General features: G+C 38.7%; 2 pseudogenes across 1 annotated transcript; one reads left to right on the plus strand and one right to left on the minus strand.

Annotated features, from left to right (window-relative positions):
- The first annotated feature begins 3,287 nt into the window (after nt 1-3,287).
- LOC148742483 (P2X purinoceptor 7-like) lies at nt 3,288-4,023 on the plus strand (annotated as a pseudogene).
- Nucleotides 4,024-4,358: 335 nt separating this feature from the next.
- On the minus strand, nt 4,359-9,267 carry LOC148742484 (uncharacterized; annotated as a pseudogene). Its single transcript, XR_015992997.1, has 8 exons — nt 8,474-9,267; nt 8,291-8,325; nt 8,040-8,163; nt 7,502-7,705; nt 7,054-7,202; nt 5,854-6,791; nt 5,376-5,500; nt 4,359-4,853 (listed from the first exon to the last, which is right to left on the minus strand). The product of XR_015992997.1 is annotated as an uncharacterized LOC148742484 (transcript).
- Nucleotides 9,268-11,906: the final 2,639 nt, after the last annotated feature.

Here is an 11,906-nt window from a genome sequence, read left to right on the forward strand (position 1 = left end):
TACATCGTCTACCCTTCGAGTGAACAGCTAAGACCTTGCTCTGATATCCGTTCTGATGCGTTAAGTGGAAGGCCACATCAGTCACTGCAGTCGAGTTTTACGGCGCTATCATCCCGAGCAATTTTCATGTTCCTTTGAATCCAGCTATCTTCCATTCATAAAACACACGCCTCGAGCATTTTGTTTCCTAATTTATCACGTGAAGGAACTTGCAAGTTCCTATGTATAAGCTTCAATTCGGCCGGATCTCACTTAGAACAATTCACTGAACACTAAGACTAAAAACTCCAGGCAAGTGTTAAGTTTAAACTGCCGCGCTACAAATATGTTTCATTTTTTCTCAAGAAGGGGGAAAAACACTCGACTAAGTCTTGTGTTTCTACCCACACTTCTTTCCGTATTGACCGAGGACTCTATGAGTTCTGAAAAGAGCTCCCGATTAACACGCTGCTTTTCTTTAATGGAGTACAGGGCAGAATTTTAATTGTTTGAGATCTCGTTGTTTCCGTTGCTGCAGCAAACGAAGAGTGTTACGATTAACCTGTTGTGATAAAGGTTGCCAATGGTTACGTTTCCAAATTCTCTCAATTATAAAGCTTGCGAAGGCCGTATTGAAAGTGCATTTGTGAATGTGATAAATTTAACAATGTTACTCCAATTCTAACTTTCTTACGATGCCCGATAAACGAAAAAATCGAAAGAAAGCTCCCCATCTGCAGAAGCTGACGAAAGTCACAATCGCGTCTGCCGGACGCTAATAAGTTGAGCCGAAACTCCGAGCAAGAGAAGACGTTTATTGACCGAAGACAAGAGACATACATAAAAAGAACGAGCGGGCAAAAAAAGAGCAGCGTTAAATATATGCGCCAACCGTGTGACAACGAGGTGAACTAACCAACAGCGTGCGTACGAAGCGGAACAATGAAGCAGGCTAAACGACAGCGTGCACAATGTGTCACGTCATACAAGTTAATGGCGAGAACTAAACAACAATACGAAATATGGCGGGAGACATACTCGAGTGTTGTCCAAGAACTTCTTAAAGCTCAGGTATGCATCATGAAGTCGTTCATGGAATCCGTATAAAATAAAATATCCATATCATGTAATATCCGTATGAAATAAAAGTGCAGATTAAAGTGATCCAAGTATAACTTTGTAGTTGAAGTAACATGCATTGTGCATGCAGTATGTTGTTTTGCTGTGGTTACTTGACAGAAGTAACTTGATCTAATCTTGAGAGACTGTTTAATAAGCTGTATTCTTCATCGCAGGAGAACTGTAAGACAGTGCTGTTGTCATGTACACATGTCCTCTCTAAGTGATGCCTCTGAATGAAGTCTATTTAAAGAGAAGGGGAAAAAAGGAACATGAATTATTGAAATTGTAACAGCACTACAATGATAGTCCTATGAAAAACAGGTCTACTAAATGGATTTAGTAAAATAATTCGTAACAACTGGTGATACTGGATAATGACTCACATTTCATAAGCCACTTCTTGACTAGCTATCAAATCAAAGACAGTCTGTTTACTTTATTATTATGAAAATTATTGCTCTAATTATCATTGCTATTAGTACTATTACTGCTGATCTCTAATTAAATGAAAGCGATCTTGTCATTTGTGTGGTCTGTTTCAAATATGAATCTATACATGTATGTTGGCTAATTTTCATTTGACGGTAATGTACAGCCTTGCCTTGTGACCAAGACTCTGGCTGACTGAGTTTATTAGCATTTTTTGAATCACTACGGGGTATCAATCTCTATATTTTGTCTTTAAATCTGACTGAATTTTCCATAAAAAATAATCAGTTAATAGCACTAAGAAATGAGGCCCATATTGCACTATGATCTATGAAGTCTCTAAAACACATTTAACTCTCCAATAATAATGTTGTTCTCTGTCAAAATGATATTTAACACTTCTGAGACTGCTTGACAAAGTTGTCCTCTGGGAATTTTTGGAGAGCAGTAAATACCCAAGACTGTACAGTTCTCACAAATTGTGACTTCACTCCCAGTTATTTCAATACCATGTACATTGTGACAGTAGGGATATCCAAGGCAATATGGGATTTTGCTAAACACAGCTGTACCACCAAAAGGTCTTGATCCAAGACTACAGTATGTATAAGGACTGTACTTTCAAAAGAGATTTAACCAATTATGTTATATTTGTCAAAAGAATCTTGGGAACTAAATCTTGTCTCTGCAAAAATAGTGATATCAGAACTTGAATAGTTCAAGTCTTTGCATTGTCTTGTGTCTACACAGTGATCTTGCATTCAGGTAACAGAGTTTTAGAATTGAACTAGTTAGGCCATTAAGTAGTGATATACAAAGTTTAAATTTAGCAGTACTGTTGTTCTTAAAGGCCCATTTTCATCCGAGATCCTTTGCAGTCGTTTGTTTTTGTTTTGGAAGCGCGCTATTGTTAAATGGCGAACTCTGATTGGTCGACTATTATAATCCCGTCGCCCGGCCTTTTCCAAACAAGATACATCACGATGTGCGAAGAAAGCAGGAGTTTCTTCTTTTAGTAATTATGGAAACAGACGAATCTACTGATTTGCAAGTACATGTGGGATTCAACGCCTACGGGTCAAGAATCTATGCGGGGAGTGAAGAGGAGATTGCGGAAGATCAAGAGGTCGGTGACAGATCGGTAAAGCCACATGCAACCATTTCATTTGATGTTGCTGCAAATTGTGTTAATTTCTTCCCTATCATTTCCTGGCTTAAAAATTTTCTTTTCACTTGGTGTTGCAGATGATATGTAACTGTAAAGGTGCCTGTGCCCGAAAGAAAGGTCAGGGTTTCTGTCTGTGTAAATCGGCGAACAAGAATTGCTTGACTCGGTGCAGATGTCCTCATTCGAAATGCAAAAACAAGGTAAGTGTGAATCATAGCTCACAGCTTTTAATAAATTCATTTATCCTATAGAAATTAAAGCCTTATCAAGACTAACATCGCGATGTGTCTTCCTTAGGCTCGTGAGAATACCCAAGAAAAAGAAAATGAAGCCATTGATCCCGATGGAGAAGTACAGCTTGCAAGAGAAGTTCAATCCTCTATGACTCAAATCGAGGTGTGTATAAAATCCGTTTTACAAATTGCATAAGGAACATGTTGCAGTGAGCCTACATGGAATAACGTACCCAAAGAAAGTAGTAGCTCATATTAATGAGACGTCCTCTAACTTTTGACATGCTATCCATGCAAAATAATTGAAAACACTGTTTGCCATACTAGCCTTCAAGTCCTTCAAACTACTTGGTACGTACCACAAAGCTCATTTCTAAAGGCCAGGCTGGGAGAAATTTCCATTTATCTACGGGCACACTATGTACTCTCACCAGCTAGACACCTCTATAACGAGATAGCATTCGAGTGACAAACTGTTCTAAGGTACTGTTGAGTTTTGAAAAAAAAATGTAAATATGACGTATACATGTAAATGTATTTTAGTACAATTGCTGGAAACAAGAAAGTAGATTGATGTTTCATAATTTCTTTTTACAGGAATCTCTTGCCCCTCTTCAGAGAGAAGACATGGCTTACCTTCTAAGGAATGTTTTGGCTATGGGGAGGGGAAGCTTAGACTTTGCCAAAAAGCTTCTTCGAGAAAAGGATGCACCTCCCCCTCCCCCTCCAAGTCCTGGTGACACTTCTCCCGAGTGGTGCAAATGTAATGCGTGAAGGCCAATGCCGAATGAAATCGAAAATGTTTGTTGTAAGAGGGTGACCTGTATTACAAGATTTCAGGCATTCAACAATATTTGTCTAGACAGGGACATCCTTGAGGTTTGCATCAAGGCTCGCTGCGACATTCGAGCAGATGAATTCAATTTCTCCATGGAGAGTTTCAGGAAAGCCGCCTATCGACAGTTTGTTCTGTGGAGGTTTGGCAAACTCGGCCAGGGCAATAGGAGGGTAGTGCCCTCATGTGTTGTATTGTCAATAAGAAGAATATATCCCTCAGCAGATGGTCAATATATGGGATAGAGAAACAGCTAAATAGTTCTGCGAGAGTAAGATTGAGTACTCCCATATTTTTTTTTTCAATTTGATTAACACTTGTATTGTGAACTAGTCCGTTCTATGCTTTGCATTAGAAGTAGTGCATGCTAAGTGTTTAAAAAAAGACAGGGTTATTTTCTCCCCAATTTATGATTAAAAAAAATTAACCAATAGTATTTCATGCAACCATAAGCTGGATAATGTCTGTCTCTACAGAAATAACTCTCCCAAAGAGACATTGTGATCACTGGTATTAAAACATGTTCCTGTAATTTACGATGAAACAATGTTTGAATGTGATTCATCTTTACAAGTGCAATACGTTTAATATTTTAGAAGAAAAAATATAAATGATCAGCTGCTTCCCCAGTTGAACTGTTCCACTTTTTCAAAGGCGGCTTAGCAAGACGAGATAGCCCTTTCATCAATTCCTCAGTAGGTGGTGCTGCCTTCATGGCAACAGTGGCAGCAATCTGCTTTGGGTTGAAGACATTGTCATCAGTTGTCTGAGAAAAGCTTCCCTTCAGAAGACAACGCTCCTTCAACATTTTGGCCATGAGAAAGGGGAAATAGGAGTACCCTTTCTCTTCCTTGACAGTCTCTGCATGGAATTTTTGTGTGCACCTAGAGTACTTTCTGTGGCCACGCTCCTCTCCAGCTGCATTCAGTTGCTTCCCTCTACAAAGATGCAGATTGTGGTCGATGGCAGCCAGCATAATACGCATGATGAAGTAAGGATACCTAAAAAACACCAATTCAAAAGACGGGGCTCTTTCAGCAACTCTTACTACTAACGAAGTCATGATCAATTCAAAAGAGCCGGTCCACTATAAATAATCATCATCATACGAGTAATTTGAAATGTAAGTGCTAAGTTTCTTACTTGAATGCCATTCTCTTGGGAGCATTTCGTCAGCATACTATTGTATCTTTCAAGAACACTTGTGTGCCTGCATGAAATACAGATCATACAACTAATCAATTAAGACAGTGGTCTGTCTACTTGACTTGTCCCCCCCCCCCAACCCTCCAAAGAAAAGAATAAATCTCATACTGTGATTCTTCCCTACATTCAGTTGTACAACAGCAACTGTTATCCCTGATTACTGAGACCTGATGATCTTTTGAACCAAATTCACTCTCCCTTCTAGGCTTAAAAAATTTAAATTCCACTGATATTAGATGAATGAAAGAAAATAACTAAAATCCGTTCATTGACTGTGTAGTGTTATTCTCCTTCCCACTTACAGTATAATTTTTCTGGAAAATCATTTTTCTGGGAATTCAGCCATACTGATCTTCTATAAATAATATGTGATAAGTGTTTATTAGTCAGAGAAATGTATCACCATCCCATCATCACTTTTTAATAATAAAATGAAATAGCCATCTTCTTGGTGAATACACTTGCTAAGTTTCTTAGCTTTATGCCAAATGTCAAGCGAGTGGAACAACTCTAGTTGTTGAAATTTATCTGTCAAGAAATAAAACAATATACAAGCAGTATTACAATCACTGACATAAATTAAACCACAGCCACACATATAGCTCTATCAGAAATTTTATGTCCTTGTAAAAGTGGAAACTGCAGGTAATGATTCTTTCATAGATAGAAAGTTCAGATATATCACATCTAACGTGTGTCTACTTTAATTAAAATTTGAAGGATCAACTTCATTTGAATCCAGCATTTCTTTTTACATATTCTGTAACAATCAGGTTTACCAACAGAATTTGCTGGTAAAGATAAAGTGATGACTTGCCTACAAGTGCATTACTTCTAACTACACTAAAAATATTTCTTAGATAAATCCCTAACCAATGTACCTTTCATTTCGTGCACCAATTTCATGATAGAGGATGAAGCATCTGTCGTTATTTCACTAAAAGGAAGAAAAGTGGCCATTTTTTCCAAGTCGTCGAACACCCTCCTTTTCCATAGTGACAGAGTTGCCACCAGTTTCTCTCTTGCCAACCACAGCCATGTCAACGTCAACTTTAGTGGCATGTTCCATCAAGGTATAGACACAATACCTTGCAGAATGACCAGGTGAATCATTTCTGCCATCTCCGCACAAACATATATCTTCATACTGCTTAAGTACGTCGACTATCAGGGCATTCATTTTGTTCCAAACATCACTAATAACAGGAGCAGCACAATGCTTCTGAAAACGTGTGAATGTATTGCTGCTGATGATGCTCAGTCCTAGGGCCTTGCACAGTAGAGCAAATTTGCTATAATTGTTACCAGAAATTATTATCGCTGCAGCCAACAAATTATCATTAAGATAAAAATCTGAATTGTGCTTGGCTCCCAGGACCTCTGATGAAATCCACCTTTGACTGTGCCCATTTCTACATTTCCTTGTGATCTCAACTCGTGATCCAGTGGAAGTCACATCTTGTGTTACACAGAGAACTTCTCACAAACTTTCCCTCCACTGATGAAAGCACATGTGTCTGTGGATACTTTGACCAACTTATTGATGGAAACAATCACCCTCATGCACGAGTATAAAGCAAGGTATGCCTTCAGGTCTTTCACATCAGTCAACTGAGAAAATGCTTCTTCTAGCTTTTTCAAGGTTTTCTCTTTGTTTTTCTCCACTGACTTTGAGCCTTCAACCACCTGCTCCTCTGGCTGTGGACCAGGCTCATCATCACATTCATCCTCATTGGATTGACTACTGACAAAACTGTCACCATATAGAGGATCAATCATTGTCAGTCTCCTCTCATCTTCCTCAGAGCTGATGTCCATGCTGTAAATAAGCATCAAATAAATATTTTATTCATGAAAATAAATTCACTGAAATAATAATAATAATAATAATAATAATAACAATAATAATAATAATAAAACATCTGACAATGATAGTGGTTCATTTTAACATGAAGTGCTTATAAGGATTTCATGTGTAATAATTATGACAAGATGATAACTGTCTGTACAGTTGTGCATAGTCTGTTCGCAAGAGTTATTTGTTCCAGTTTATACCTATGACATAACCAAACATCACATACCTAGCTTCATTAAAATGTTGAGTACCATCAGTAGTCTCATAAGGTTAATTTTCACCTAAATTCCACTCGCCAAACTCACTATGTTCTTTCACAACCTCTTCACTGGAAATGTCTGACTCCTGTGGAGTTCTTCCAAAATGACGCTCGTGCTACATGTACAGAATGTAAAGATTCATAAGTTTGAGTATTTTGGGAGTGTCTCCAAAATTCAGCACATAATTCCCAAATTTGAGGATCAGAACTGTTATTTGCACATGGTTTTGCTCGAGGAGCATTTGTTCGAGCTCACCCCCCCCCCCTGTCCAGCCACATACAAACAGCATTAACATATTTTTAGGCTCTTTCATCAACATACAACTCTTACTGCACCATGCTCATGAGAAGTGAACATGTCCCAGATGTACAGAGGTACACACAGGGTATACAGTATAGCCACATGTGAGCATACCTTTGTTCCAGCTCTAGATATTGGTGGTTGTCGAAGGCTGAGATGGCAAGGACACTTTCAGCTGCTTCACTTGCATTGTCACTGTCTGCACTATCATTTTCATCAGGACTAAGAACAGAATATGGATTCCCTGCCAAACTGTTATTGGTTTGTGCAAACACCTCCAACCTTGATTTCTCTGGATCTCCAGTGATATCAACAAAACTTGAATACAATAAAACAATCAAGTGTAAATACTTGCAGCCATCTAAAAAATAATTATCACACATGTTGGTACCGTTTTTTGTATGCACTAATTTCTGGAATCAACCACCAAAAAGGTCCATGAAAAAAGAGTCACAACCAATACAAACTGTACACAAATCACGTTTTGTTTGAATCACATATCACAGTATCTCTAATAATTACAGTAGGGAAAGCTATTTGGCACAAAAACTCAGTAGAAAATATTAAATATAGATATATATATATATATATATACATTTTAAGAACCCTGTGCCAAATTCTTTTAATAACTGCCATTTTTCAAAAATAGCACCTGTCAGAGACTACACTTGATGTTCCAATCTGTTTTGAAGGGGAGGCAAATCTGGGCACAGGGCCGTCTGCACAAACTGGAGTGGACATAGCTGGGAGGCTACTGCTATAGTCATTCACAGACACTATTAAAAAGAAAAACAGATTTGGTGAAGAACACAGTAAACAATTTTGCAGCTAAATATTTGAGACTGAAAAATCATAAATCGAGTCTGTATAAAACTTGTATATATACTTGTCTGAAAAGCCTACCTGATGTTGAAGGAAATTGTTCGGCTTCAGCACTAAAGAAAATATAAACAAATAGCCAATATTGGCCAAAACTGATTTAGTTCACTCATTTCAATTATAGAATAATGACTTGCACAAATGAGATCGCTTACATATATATCTCAGAATCTCAAGTAAAAATCAGTCAAATAATTATTCTCACCTCAAAAAATATCCCCAGAGTCTCTAGTTCCATCGTAGGAACACCGCAATAGCATTTCTGCAAAAGCACTGTCTGTAGTGTTGCCGAAACCCATGGTTATTTTCCTTGCCCTCCATAAATCATACACAGACTCTCGAAGTCGAATAACCTCTGCCAAGCCGGGCAGACTCGGCCTTCCTCTTGACTGCTTCTTCAATGGCATCAACTTTTCAAATAACGTTTTTCACCGTCATACATGTAAGAATTAAAAACTACTGATATCGATACTACGATAGTTTGTTGTTCGCACACGATTCAAGATGGAACTTTGAAAGCCCTAATTAGTAAGATGCAAGAAGATATCAAAGCGATTCCACAACTACGAGGAAAATGGCGTATTTTTCATATATGAAAAATGATCCGGGTGCGCAACCCATCTCGGTTGGAAATGGGCCTTTAATCACTCCATTTCTTTCTCAACAGTGGCATGGATAACAATTTTGTCTTCACAGAGATCAGTTATATATAAGCCTTCAAAGGTGGTAACTCTACTTAGTGCCACAGAGCGTACATGTGGAATGGTTCTTTTAGTACTTAAGTTGACAACAATTTTAGTTTCAGTATCCCCCTGTGATCTATGAACTGTTTTTGCTGCTGCAAGGCATAACAGAGACTGTTTTCTGACAACTTGAGTTGCTTTGTTTTTACCAACAAAAAATTGTATGGTAACTGGTTTTACTGGAGTCCATGCCCCATGGTCAATTCCTTGGGTATAGGGATGTCTGTTCTCATGTCTAGTTTTTTTTAACCAAACTCTGAGTGTTCAAACTGTACCCAAACTATGCCTGCGTGTTTGCTTTGCTGACTTAGTTGCACAAATTTGATGATATTCCCAGCACCATGCATTTGTCATGCCATCTTCAGTTCATATATTCATTACAAGCTGAATTCACCTTCAGCACGGTAGAGGTTCAATACCAACTGCTTAGTTTTTCTTGGGTCATTTGAAATTTGCCTTAATATTTTTCCTTAAACCTCAGAAGAGTTAGCTCCAATAACACTGTCTAGTGCTGTGATTCTGTTTTTGTTTCCTATATGTACATTATGTACTTCATCATTAAATTAATCTACCTTAGTTTGCATTTTGTTTATATAGGTGGGGTGCATCAAATGGGTTGTTTGTGTGTTCTTGCACAACTCTTTCTTTCAATTTTACAACGTCACTTGCTGTGTGTTTACCTTCACATAACCTAGTAAGACGTTCTGCAAACAACTTGCTATCTCTTTCCCTCATGATCTCAGTGAGCTCAATCATTGAAAAGTGCTATTGCCACAGAATTGGAGCAAGAACTGTGTAAACTGAATTTTGGAGGTCTTTCAATATGTAGTCATCTATTACTGGCCCTAACTGGAACAAATCACCAATGGTGATAAAAATAACATCACCAAAATCATCTTTGCAACCCTTGTTCGGGCCCGGACCCGCAGTGGGAGGATCTCACGCCCCCCAGTGAGACTGGACTTATGACGAGACCACCCTACTGAGGAGATTTTGTTGTGTTACTATTATGGTATATAAAAATACATGTGGTTTTCACTTGAAGTTATTTTAGTAGTCTGAACAGAACATTATGGTCCTTCGAGCCGGATTTGAGAAACCTTTGGGGAAGCAAAGCACTGAGCAGAAAAGTAAACATCGAGAGAAACGATTACAGTTTTGAATATGGCAGACAACTGTGCATCGACAGCGGAGGAAATTGTGAGTGAAATGTCTCTTTCCTTAGTCAAAGCTGAGTTACAAAGGAGAGGATTACCGGCAAAAGGAAAGAAAGCAGTTCTCATGGCTCGACTTATAGTTGCTATAAAGCAAGAAGAATCTAATCCTCCATCTTTGCAAAACGAAAGTGAGGAATCGACTCATATAGGCTCTAAACAAGCCTTGCCAGCTGACTACGTGCCTGCAGCATCAACTAGTCAACTCTCGTCGTCACAGTCTGCCAATCATCAGTTAAGTAATTTTCAGTTGTTAAGAAGGAAAGAAATGATCCTTAAGATGGACATTAATGCTGTGATACAAGTAATACTTGAGACAAGCAAAAGTCCCAGCAACAACATCATAAGAATGGAAAATCTTGTTCAAAAGTTGAATGGTTACATGGAGAGTTGTAGTAAGGTAAGAGAGGAAATTATTGCTCTTATTTCTGATGATGAAGTTGCTGAAGAAGCTCAAAAGTGGATTGACTATCAACGAGTGATTGATAATGCTTTAGACATAGCTCAAGAGTATATATCTAGACAAGCAATTTCCAAAGCAGACGAACAAACTACTCCGAGTTCAGCGGAGCACAAACAGTCACATTTAAAATTACCAAAACTTGAGTTACCCAAATTTGATGGAGATGTTTTAAAATTTCAAAACTTTTGGGACCAATTCGAGGTTGCTATTCATGATAATGACAATGTGCCTTCTGTTCAAAAATTCACCTGCGTTCAGTACTTGAAGGGATTGCTTATCACACAATCGAGGGATCTGAAGTCACTAGTGCTAATTATCAGCATGCTGTTGATGCTCTGAAACATCGCTTTGGTAGGAAAAGAATAATTATTTCATCTCTAGTCAAGTCAATTATCCAGTTACCAAGGTCAAACGAAGGGGTAGAGTTTTTGCGAGATCTCCATGACACGCTAAATAATCGGACTAGAGCACTGGAGGCCCTAGGCGAAAAGCCAACGACCCATTCTTGTATCCTCCTTCCAATATTAGAAACCAAACTTCCACCTGAGTTATCCGAGAAATGGGAATTAGAACTAACTGACACAAAGGAAGAGAGTGTTGATCTTGAACTTTTCTTCAAGTTCCTGAATAAACAAGTGATTTCCAAGGAGGCCGGAAAAAGGAATGCTAGTATGATTGGTGAGAATGGTGGGACAGCTAGAGGAAGTGGAGCACGAGACAAGGATGGAGCTGGGGCAAGGAACACCAGGGAGAAAGTGTTTTCAGCAGCCGCTCTACTAGCAAGTGAGACAAATCGGAGAAGTTATGCAGCTTGCCATGTGTGTAAGGAGCAGGGACATGAAACCTTTAAATGTCCAGAGCTTGAGCGAAAGTCAGTTGACAAACGCTGGTAGTTAGTAAGGGAGAGCCGGCTATGTTTTAACTGTTTAAAGCCTGCAAATACTTTCTACTATTCTTCAGTCTGCCGCCAACCCAAGTGCAAAGTCGAAGGATGTGGCCGGCGTCATCACAATATACTTCATGGTAACTGGGATCCTACCATGGAAGAAAAGGGACATACAACATTAAGTGGATTCGTGGCTTCATACAACTCCAAGATGCAACAAACCTTATTACAGACTGGGACAGCCATGCTGATTTCAGACGATTTCCAGAGAGCACCTGTAAGAGTTTTGTTTGACTCAGGAAGCCAGAGGTCTTATATCACCAAGAAGGTTGCC

This window comes from Stylophora pistillata, chromosome 1 (genome assembly GCF_964205215.1).
Source record: "Stylophora pistillata chromosome 1, jaStyPist1.2, whole genome shotgun sequence".
Lineage (NCBI taxonomy): Eukaryota > Metazoa > Cnidaria > Anthozoa > Scleractinia > Pocilloporidae > Stylophora > Stylophora pistillata.